This window comes from Pseudorca crassidens, chromosome 11 (assembly GCF_039906515.1).
Source record: "Pseudorca crassidens isolate mPseCra1 chromosome 11, mPseCra1.hap1, whole genome shotgun sequence".
In the NCBI taxonomy this organism is placed as follows: domain Eukaryota; kingdom Metazoa; phylum Chordata; class Mammalia; order Artiodactyla; family Delphinidae; genus Pseudorca; species Pseudorca crassidens.
The window spans coordinates 64,114,687-64,125,298 of NC_090306.1; the positions used below are offsets into that span (position 1 = coordinate 64,114,687).

At 43.0% G+C, this 10,612-nt stretch overlaps 1 long non-coding RNA gene across 1 annotated transcript in view; it reads right to left on the bottom strand.

Moving 5' to 3' along the window:
• The window catches only part of LOC137202878 (uncharacterized), a 134,801-nt gene extending 124,568 nt beyond the window's left edge, over positions 1 to 10,233 (bottom strand). Inside the window, exons 1-2 of the long non-coding RNA XR_010932814.1 lie at positions 10,124 to 10,233; positions 9,275 to 9,436 (exon numbers count right to left, since the gene is read on the bottom strand). This is a non-coding gene — a long non-coding RNA (uncharacterized lncRNA). The remainder of the gene's footprint in view (positions 1 to 9,274; positions 9,437 to 10,123) is intronic.
• Positions 10,234 to 10,612: the final 379 nt, after the last annotated feature.

A 10,612-nucleotide genomic window follows, 5' to 3' on the forward strand; every position in this document is an offset into this window, starting at 1 on the left:
AGGGCTCATGAGATTACAATGGGCCTAGCAGATAATCCGGGACAATCTCCTTATTTTAAGACCAACTGTGCAATATAACATAACATAACCAGAGAAATCTTATCACATTCATGGGTTCTCGGGATGAGAACAGGGCATCTTTGGGAGACCATTTTAGAAATTCTGTCTACCACAGGACTCTAACCAAATTCACTCTTGAATTATACCAATTTATATATACAATGCACTTGGTATAAACTTTTCTATAATGAGGCCTTGATGTTCCTCAAGGATAATGTAGCTTGCGAAATCAGGGCTACATGGATAGTCATGAATCTTAGAACCAGAAGGGTCTTCAAAAGATTATCTTTGAAGCAAGTAAGAAACAGTTATCTTCATTTTATACTGAAGGTGCCTAAATCCACAGAGATGAAGTGAGACATGCTCAGTCCCACACGGCTCCAGGTAGCAGAAAGAGAGCAGACACTTTCTCGCTGTTCTTCACAGCATCAGCATGTTTACACGAGGCCTTGTTCTCGCAGATACTCCCCAGAGCTGTTGGAAATCCTCACAGGCATTTTGAATCGCTTAGCTGCTGAGCTACTCTATTCAAGCACAAACCAACATCTCTTGCAGCAGCCCAAAGATTCAGACTTTCCTCGTCTGAGTCTTTCCTGCTGACAGGCATTAAGGGTCCAGTCAGAAATCAAATATGTGCTTATATTTAGGTAAAATAGAATGCTTGAAACCATGGGCTTTGCAGGAAGACTTGAGTGTCAATCAACCTTCCTTCAGGAAGTTTCTTAACCTCTCCTCTGTAAAATGGGTATGATATTAGTACCCATCTCACAGGGCTACTCCGATGAGTAATTGAGATAACACATAAATATTTTTCACTTACCACAGGGGTAGACAATTTTTTTTTTTTTTACTAGATCTCTACATGGCTTTCTCATGACAGTAGTTGCATTAACTACCCTCTCCTTATGGCCATTATGCTGCTACCTGATTAGAGGAAGTGGCCCTACTCTCTTTTTTCCTACTCCCTTGGCATCAGGCTAATTGACTAAAACTAAGAACCTGCAAATTAAGTCTCACACACGCTGCTACAGGAACATCACCTCCCCCATTCCTCTGCTTACAAGCAGGTAGGCCCTCTGACCTTCAGAGGAGCCTAACAGTGATAAGCAAAGACTCTGGGCTAGACCAGGGTGGCCAACTGTACCAGGAATGAGGGGTTTCTAAAGACATGGGACTTTCAGTGCTAAAATCGAGATGCTCCCAGGAAAAACGGGACAGTTGTTTACCCTAGGACAGACTGCCTTTGTGACCTTAGGCAAGTTACTAACCTTTCAGTGCCTCAGTTTCCACATCTGAATACAAAGGTTATAGCAACCCTCCTGCATAAAGCTGTTTTTTTGTTTGTTTTGGAGAGTAAATGAGTTAATACATAAAGTGCTTAGGATCATGCCTGGTGTACAGTAAGTACTCAGAAAATGTTGGTTATCATTATGATTACTAACCACTAAAAGGAAATGTGAAGTAATTAACTAACACACAAGGACATGGCAAAGAGCCCAGAGTCTTATGAAGTCCTTACAGCTGAAGAGTGGAGCACCTAGAAAGAGCTTTTTCCCCGCATCATCATGTCATAATCCTTCTCTGAGCAATAATGAAAACAAAGTAAAATAAGAATATTCTATTCCCTGAAGAAAGAATAATAAGAGAAATACAAGTGAAAACTACCCTGAGCTACCATTTCATTACCTACTAAACAAAAACAAACTAACAAAAGCAGAAATTTGGCAATACTCAGTTACTTAAGTTGCAGGGAATGGGCATTCTCATACTGTACCAGATGCAATGCAAAATGGTCAAGCTCCATGGAAGGCCATCTGGCAACATCTACCAAAATTACAGATGCATCTGAACTAAAATGCTGCTTCTGGGAACCTCTCCTATGATTCCTCTCATACACGTATCACAGGATCTATGTACAAGACCACCCACTGAGAACTGTCTGTTATAGCAAAAAACTAGAAACAATCCATGTGTCCAAAAACAGGGGACTGGTTAAATGAACTATGGTACAGACATACCGTGGAATATGATATAGAAGTAAAAGAAAAATGAAGAAACTCTCTGTGTATTAATATGGAAAGATCTCCAAATATATTATTCAGTAACAAAAAAACAAGACATAATTTATATAATATGCCATCTTTTATGGGGAGAAAAAGGAAATAAAAATGTACATATATACACATATATAAATACAAATACATAAATTCACATATGCTTCATATGCATAAAGAAATATTGGAAGAATAAGCAAGAGAATAATTTAAATGACTGCTTCTTTTGTGGGATCTTAGTTTCCCGACCAGAGATCGAACCCCGGGCCCTTGGCAGTGAGAGCTCAGAGTCCTAACCACTGGACTGCCAGGGAAATCCCTAAAACGACTACTTCTTAAGGGCAGAAAGAAATAGGAGAGATGGAAATGGGATGGGAACAAAATATCTCAATTTAGATCTTTTTATTTTCTTTTTATTTTGGCCTCTCTAAATGTGAAAAATCAAGAGCTCTTTATCTATATCATCCACTTAAAAGATCAGTACCACTCACTTCTATGAAATAAGTGTCATTTGAGAAAACAGGAAGTTGTGTTGAAAACAACAATGTTGTACTCCATCCACCCAAACAAATAAAGATTTCTGACATGTGACTTTGAGGACCACTCCCATCTTGCTAAACAGAAAGGAACCAAGGGGGCTGCTCTAGGGGTACTGATCTGCAGTCCCCTCTCATTCGTGAATACACCCGCCTCTCAACCCAGCAGTGTGGCCAGCATCTGAGAGGATAAAGGATGCTGTGTGTTTTCTTTTCTCAGCCAGGATGAGGGTTCATCATCCCATCGGGGTTTTTTGTATTTTTTTTCATCCCATCGTTTTACACTTGCACTTTAGGAGCTCTGTTCTGCTTTTTGTGTTAATTGGCATCGGCTGCTTTGGGTTCTGACACAGGCATTTAGCACTAACAGTCAATTGCTCTTTCCTCAGCCATCTGGCAAAAGAGTTGAAACCAGCAATTTTCTGAGTCAGAATTAGACATCTGAAAAAGAATGTGCACATAGGCAAACCCTTCAGAAGTGTGGAATGAAAGAACGGGGCAGGTAGTGGGATGCTATAAACCCCACTGTGGAGTGATGTGATTTCAAGGAGGGGAACCCAAAATGGCACTTTGACTTCCTGACACCATCAGCACTCTTCCCCCTGTGCAGGACGAAGCAGTCTGGATTAGACAGTCTCTCTCCTTTACCTTCCATCCTGTCTGGCAGGAGCTCCCTCCCTCTGGCTCTCTCCCCTCCCCCTTCTAGATGGGTGTGCTCACTGAGACATTCTCATCTTTAGTTCACGACCGGCCCCTTTAACTTAAGTGGGATTTATGTAGCGCCCTGGCTTCTGGGACAGCATCATCTCCTGGTCCTTCAAGCTCCATCGCCTTCACGTGCTCACTTTTCTCCATCTGCCCTTTAGCTGTGGATCTTCTCTCTGGACTTCTGTCCTCCACTCATCTTACTGCGTACACTTACTCTCTTGTCTGCAGGTTTGGGGCATTCACAGACCTAAATATCCCCATGAAAATAGCGCTGGTTTAGCTCTTAAAGAGAAACTCATATTAGACCCTTTCTGATCCTGATTACTTTTTTAGATGAGCCCATTCCGAATTTCATGAGGAAACGCCACACTCTCTTCACACAAAAGGCAGCAGTGACTATATTTCCACCTGTCATTCTCTGTCTGGTAAAGGGTTAGGGGTCTCCAAAACCTGAGGAGGATGCCCACCACGACCACCACCACCAGTGGGAAAGGCTCAAAAGCTACACAAGTAAACCTTAAATATTAGTAAAGTAAAAATGTCACTTCCAGATTGACGGCTATGCCACCCCTAAATTATCCACACGTTGGTGACGCCCATTATGACCCCATTTTGGCCCACATGTCCTCTGCCTAGCAAATGCACACCAAATAGACAAGTTAACCTCATCAGGTTAATAAGGGAGCTGCAGCTGTGTTCAGTATACTTGCCCTTGCATCTCTCCCAAGCATCTTCCAGCTGCCTGAACCCCCTTTTCTTCCCTTCAACTCTGGGCCTCATATCTACGTGGCCAGGAAGGAAGGCTGGTGTGGCAGAGAGTCAGGACATACGCACACTGTGTAGCGCAGGATTCAGATAGTGTGGTCCTTCTGCCCACATGCACCTGCCCTGAGTATGCTGTTTCTTCCAACTGTTTCTCACTCTGTGTTTGAAATGGATTCAATGAGCTACATGATTCCAGCATATTAATTCAGTCTATAAGCCTTTCTGTTCCATAACTTCTGTAATGACTCGTCTGGAATGGTACTTGGAGGCTACCATACATCAAAGTAATTTCCCACAAGACAACATTTTGCTGGCTGGTCTCACTTGTTTTCTGTGAACTGTCTCTTCATCTCTATTTCATGATATGATTATAAGTTATTCTTCCTTTTTTTCCCAATTTTCAGATTTTCCTATAATAATTCTGTAATCTGGTAAGTAATTATGCTTTTCAAAGGGGTAAAGTGATCCGCTGCTCCCTACTGAAGCCCCGGTGTTAAGTTTTATTAGGCAATAACCGGACTAGTCCCCAGTGGGGTAAGGGAGTGGATAGGATAGTGGGCAATTCTACATATGTTGGCTTCTCTCCTCTGTCAGACACTGTCCACTTGCTCTCTCTGTCCCCTCACTCCCCACCCTAGTCAGGTGTTTATGACTTATGTGCAGACCCCAGAGTAGCCTAAAGCATAGGACTGGCTCAAGGCTGGGTTCCTGGTGCTAGTGTGTCTACTGGAATTCAGGTGAAAATAGTGGGGGGAGGGGAGCTGTGGGAGACGGCTTCAGGAAGACTGACTAGCCACTTGGAAAGGTATTCCCAGCCTCTGGTGCTGGAGACAGACTGCAATGTGTGTCACTCTGGACCCCTTTTAAACCTTCCATGCAGATCATCTTCTATCTATTGACATATTCTTTCTCCAAACCAAGCACAATGTAGTTACTGAAATGCCAACTTCTTCCAAAACCATCACACACAGTTGTGCCTCCTTGACATTACTGACCCAGTTCAACTTGATTGGATTTGGAGTGTTCCTTGCCTCATGGTCATTGTACAGGTCATTATACAGAATCCCACTTCTCTGGCATTTCCTGTTTTCACTTTCAAAATGGCACTGTAATTTCAGAGAATTCAAAATGGCAGCCCATACCATGTCAACATGAAATAATTAAGAAATTTCATATTTTTAAAAATCCAGATTTATAGCCTCTCTTGAAAAATGGGAGCTCTGGATCTGTAATCTCCCATGGCAACAATAGGCTGACCTCTTGAGACAGGCCATGTGCTCTCCAGTTTTGCACAGACCCCACCCCCTCTCCACGAATCCACTCATTTACGTTTCCTGGGTGACTCTCCTGGGCTGCACCACAGCATTAGTCTTCCTGGTGACTGCCCACGTTTTACCAAGGTGATGTCAACCTGTCATCCGTTCTTGTCTAATCTGCAGGCTTCATGAGGCCCAGTTCTCTTGTCCATGTTCCTGCTGAGTGTGGTCTGACCTTGGCCAGTCTTCTAGTCGCTCTTTCCTTAAACCACTAAGATGACCTGATATCAAGAACTACCAGAAGCCCAGGGGTCCTCTCCTAGTGTCCTGATGTTCACTTTCAGCATTTCAACATAGGGGTCATCACACTAACCTAGCAAATATTGTCAGAACCCCAGAAGCTTCTTTAAAAATTAGTCAAGTGCTTCAGAAGCCTCACGCTAAATCCCTCAGGCCTGTGACCTATCCATTCCGTTGGCATCAAATGCCTTGTGAGATTAAACAAAGGCCTGTGAGATAATGAGATGAAATGGCTTGACCTTCAGATGTGAGATCTCTCCTTTCCTTCTAAGCCTGTCGCTGGTTCAGATTATTTTTATCATTTTTCAAAGCAGCAACGTTTATTTCCTCGGCTTCAGTGAGCTGTGCAGATGCAAGGTCTAGAAGGAATATTTAGTGGTCGCCATGGTAACCATTAGTCATATGAAGTTATAACTAGTGTGCTGATTCCTCTCTTCACAGCTGTAAAAAGAAAGCATGTTCCAAAACGCAGGCTTGCTGGGGCTCTGAAGAATTCAATTCTGTAACGCACCCAGCTCCTCTAGTAATTTATCTTGATCTGCGAGTTTAATTCACACTTTAAAGATTTTAGGCAGGGAAGGTTTGAGAGAACTTGAAAGCCAGAAAAGAACTTAGAGATAATTTAGCCTCAGTCTCTCATTCTACACATAAGGAAACTGAGGACTGGAAAGGAGAAGGGACTTAGGTTTACACAGTAAGTCAATTAATCATCAAAAGATGTATAATTACTGAGTACCAGGGCCAGGGCTCCTCCTTCCCTGACTATGTCTCTTGACCTAAATAATCCCCAAGGATAAGTAACATAAAGATTTAGGATGGACAAAGACTAGCCAAGTTCAGTGCAAGGCAGGGAAATCTGATCCTACACAGAGAGGCTGGATCTTTGAAATGGAGCTTAAATCAAAAACTACAAATCGTCTCTAAGACCATAATAGCCTTGGAGTGTCAACTGAGCTTTACGATTGGTTAAGTCCAGATGGTACAAACAGTCACTATTTGAAAACAAGGCTATTTGTCTGCTGGTTCTGACCAGTTTTCCGAAAAGTGGGTGTCCCACAAGTGCTGTACCTTCTTCTGGCATCCGGACCTCTCACTAGCTCTCAATTTCTACTCTCCTGACTCAGTGTTCAATTAATCCTCACTTCATGAAGCCTACGCATATGGCTCTCATACTCTTGCTTTGCAATTGATTGAATGTAAAAGTAATATTGTACATAGAACATTTTAGACAAGGGTCAAGGTGAGGTCATAAAAGGTATCGAAACTTTTACCTTGTCTCTTGGATTGCTCGCTTAGAGGATAAGAAACAGCTATGCATAAAATGCAGTAGGAGCACACTTAAGAGAAAAGAATCTGAGTAGAGCTTCACTAAGAGATTCCTGAGGACCCTTATTTGCCACCTCGACTAGTAAGGAAGCTGCCACAGGCTTACATGACTCTGCTGAACAAGCAGACGCCTGCCTGACCTTTCCTCAGATAATAACTATAAGCTATAATTGTGTTTTAAGAAAACTTAGTCACATGGCTTGATAATTGTGATATTATGATATAATAAGAAATATATATTTGGTCTTTTTTCCCAAGTTCCTGACACAGAGCTTTTAAAACCCTTGGAATTTCCTGAGTGATGGGGGCTGATACAAGTATCTTCTGTTATAATATTTGGTCTCAGAGTTCCTAAAACCTTAGGAATTCCCTGAATGATAAGAGTGCCTTTAGTATACTAATGAGATGACTCTCGGCTGAGGGGTTCCTAGAAAGGAAAGATGGGGACTGGTTACCAGAAAGACCAAGTTTTTGTTTTTTTGTTTTTTTGTGGTTTTTTTTTGTGGTACATGGGCCTCTCACTGCTGTGGCCTCTCCCATTGTGGAGCACAGGCTCCGGACGCGCAGGCTCAGCGGCCATGGCTCACGGGCCCAGCCGCTCTGCGGCATGTGGGATCTTCCCGGACCGGGGCACGAACTCGCGTCCCCTGCATCGGCAGGCGGACTCTCAACCACTGCACCACCAGGGAAGCCCAAGAAAGACCAACTTTTGATTAGAAGCTTGAACTTTCAGTCTCACCCCCAGACCTCTGGGGAGGGGAGAGGAGCTGGAGATTGAATTCACCACCGCACCACCAGGGAAGTCCCAAAACCCACATTTTTTGTCAGAAGTGTCATGCAGTAAAATCAGTTCACGATAATGCAATGGGTTAACACACTAGACATTCCTATCTAAGAATTTAAACTCAAACGTTTTGCAAACAACACATGAAACTGAATATGATGCACTCCACCCCGCTGCCTGATATTGACACGAAGATAATGAACTGATTCGGCGCACATTGTTATATGCAGTAAAACCCACCCTGACGTTTCCAGAAGTCCCCTCCTTTTATACCTTTGTCACCACTGCAGTTGCAATCAGCATGTAATAAATAACAACAACAGCTTTTCTCTTCAGTGCCTCATTTCCTTCTGCTTTCTAAATAATTTCAATTCTCTAAGACACAGCAGTTCTACGTTCTCCAAAACAGCACGTTAAAGACCCACACAAACCATCCGCTTCCCCAAGCATCCTTAACATTCAGAATTAAAGCACTTAGAACTTAAATACATGCCTCTGGACCCTTAATAGTCTGATGTCGCCTTGTGGAGCTTGTAAGTTCTTTGTCAAGGGCCCACACATGCCATTGAAACACCGTTCCAGGACTTCCCTGGTGGCACAGTAGTTAAGAATCCGCCTGCCAAAAAAAAAAAAAAAAAAGAATCCGCCTGCCAATGCAGGGGACATGGGTTCGATCCCTGGCTGGGGAAGATCCCACATGCTGCGGAGCAACTAAGCCCATGCACCACAACTACTGAGCCTGCACTCTAGAGCCCGCGTGCCACAACTACTGAGCCCGCGTGCCTAGAGCCCGTGCTCCACAACAAGAGAAGCCACCACAATGAGAAGCCCACGCAACGCAAGGAAGAGTAGCCCCTGCTCGCCGCAACTAGAGAAAGCCTGCACGCAGCAATGAAGTCCCAATGCAGCCCAAAATAAATAAATTTAATAAATTTAAAAAAAAAAAAGAAACACCACTCCCGCCCTGTGCACCTTATACAACTTTAAGAACAGAGTGTGATATTGAGATACTTGATTTACCAACTGATACTAAAATACTATTCTCTTCTATAATCCTATTTATGTTGATAACTTTTCTTTAACCCCGTACAAAAAACATTTGAAGGAAAATGTAAGTTTCCTACACCCTAGTAAAAGAACCGGCCGGGTGAATGATGCATTACAGGGGGATGTCCCTGTCTCCTTGCTGACCCAGAGCTGACCTGTCACTTTTTGGTCACTGGACAGGCACCAGCCGCCAAAGGAGCACAGGACTGACATCCTTTACCAAGAATGTAGACAGCATCAGACACGCGTATGAGCATAAAGGCTGGAATCAGGCAGAACGACTTCAAAGCCCAGCTTTTCCTTGGGCGTGGGACCTCGGGTGATTTAACTTCTATAAACCTTAGTTTCGGTGTCTTCAAAATGGGGATATTAATCTACTTTCCTCATACGGATGCAGAGAGAATTAAATGAAACATGTAAAGCGTTTAGCACACTTACCTAAAAAGAGCTGGAGAAGCATTGGTGGTGGTTCTCCAACGGAAGGTAACCCTCTGCTTGTTTGGGAGATGAAGAAAGGAAGATGTTTGTTCGTTGTCCTATGGTCTCATCCTGCAGGTGAGAAGCATTTCTTTTGCTTATTTTTATGTCCCTCTGGCATATCTGAAAAAGTACAACCATATACAAATAAAGCATGAACACTCAAATCACAGGGGAAACCAGCTCTTGCCACTTCCTTTCTTTCAGCTGCTTTCTCTCTCCCTCAGCTCAACTCATTTCCAGATAAATTCTGTATTGATTTCTCTCCTCTCTCCTTTAATGGTCATAACATTTGGGAGAAATGCCCTCATTTGGTTCTCTTAGACGACTCTCCATAAACTCTTTAATTCAGCCAGTATAAATTTAATCAGACAAGTTAATTTTTTCAAACCAGGAAACAGTTCCAGTGCTGATGTTTCTCTCTGGGGCCATTCAGACATGAAAGTTATTGAACACAAGGCACTACTGTCAGCCTAACAGGGGGTGACAGCTTGAACTCACCAAGGACTCAGTGAACTGTAGCATCTCTTAAAAAAAAAAAAAAAAAAAAAATCCTAAAACAAAGGTATCACCCGTATCTCCTAGAAAAAAAATAGATGCTCAATCTTTAGAGACTTCTGTTGGAATACAATGTACAGTGCGTGGTCTGGAAGTGACTCACGTGTCTACCTGGACAAATCACTTAACCTCGGGGCTAACCAGATCAACGTCCTTGTCATTTGAGAGAAAAGAGATTAAAGATGGGTGTTCAGATCCTGGATGAAATCGTGGCTCTGTATTCAGTCCCCAGCTAATGGCTTTCCATCTTACCTCCAAATCACCTTTGGAATAACAGGGAATGTTAGCTGGGGAGTGAGACATTCCAAAAGGATTAAGAAGAGAGAACAAGGCGACATAATTTTGATCACTCCCAAATGACAGGCTTTTGTGTCAGGGCCTGGGCTTGAATTCTATGCAAAGACCTGATAACTAAATAACTTCAGATAATTACTGGATGAGTCACCCACACCAAATCCCTGCACACTAATGATTCATTTTGAAAAGCTCCTAAACTAGCACCAATTCAGGGATCTTCCATTCCGATTCTCTTGCATTGAGAAAAGAATATGCTCTAGAGTTACTAACCACTGGGCAGCGCGTGGGGTGAGGTCATGTTTGGAAGCAGAAGATGAACCAATAGCAAGGATTAATGGGGCTTTGGAAAAGCAAGTTTGAACTATGTGCTCCAATCAAAACCAGGAAAACACGTGGTTGTCTCTTACCCTTACGTTTTCGGCTGCCCTGTAGAACAGCTGCATC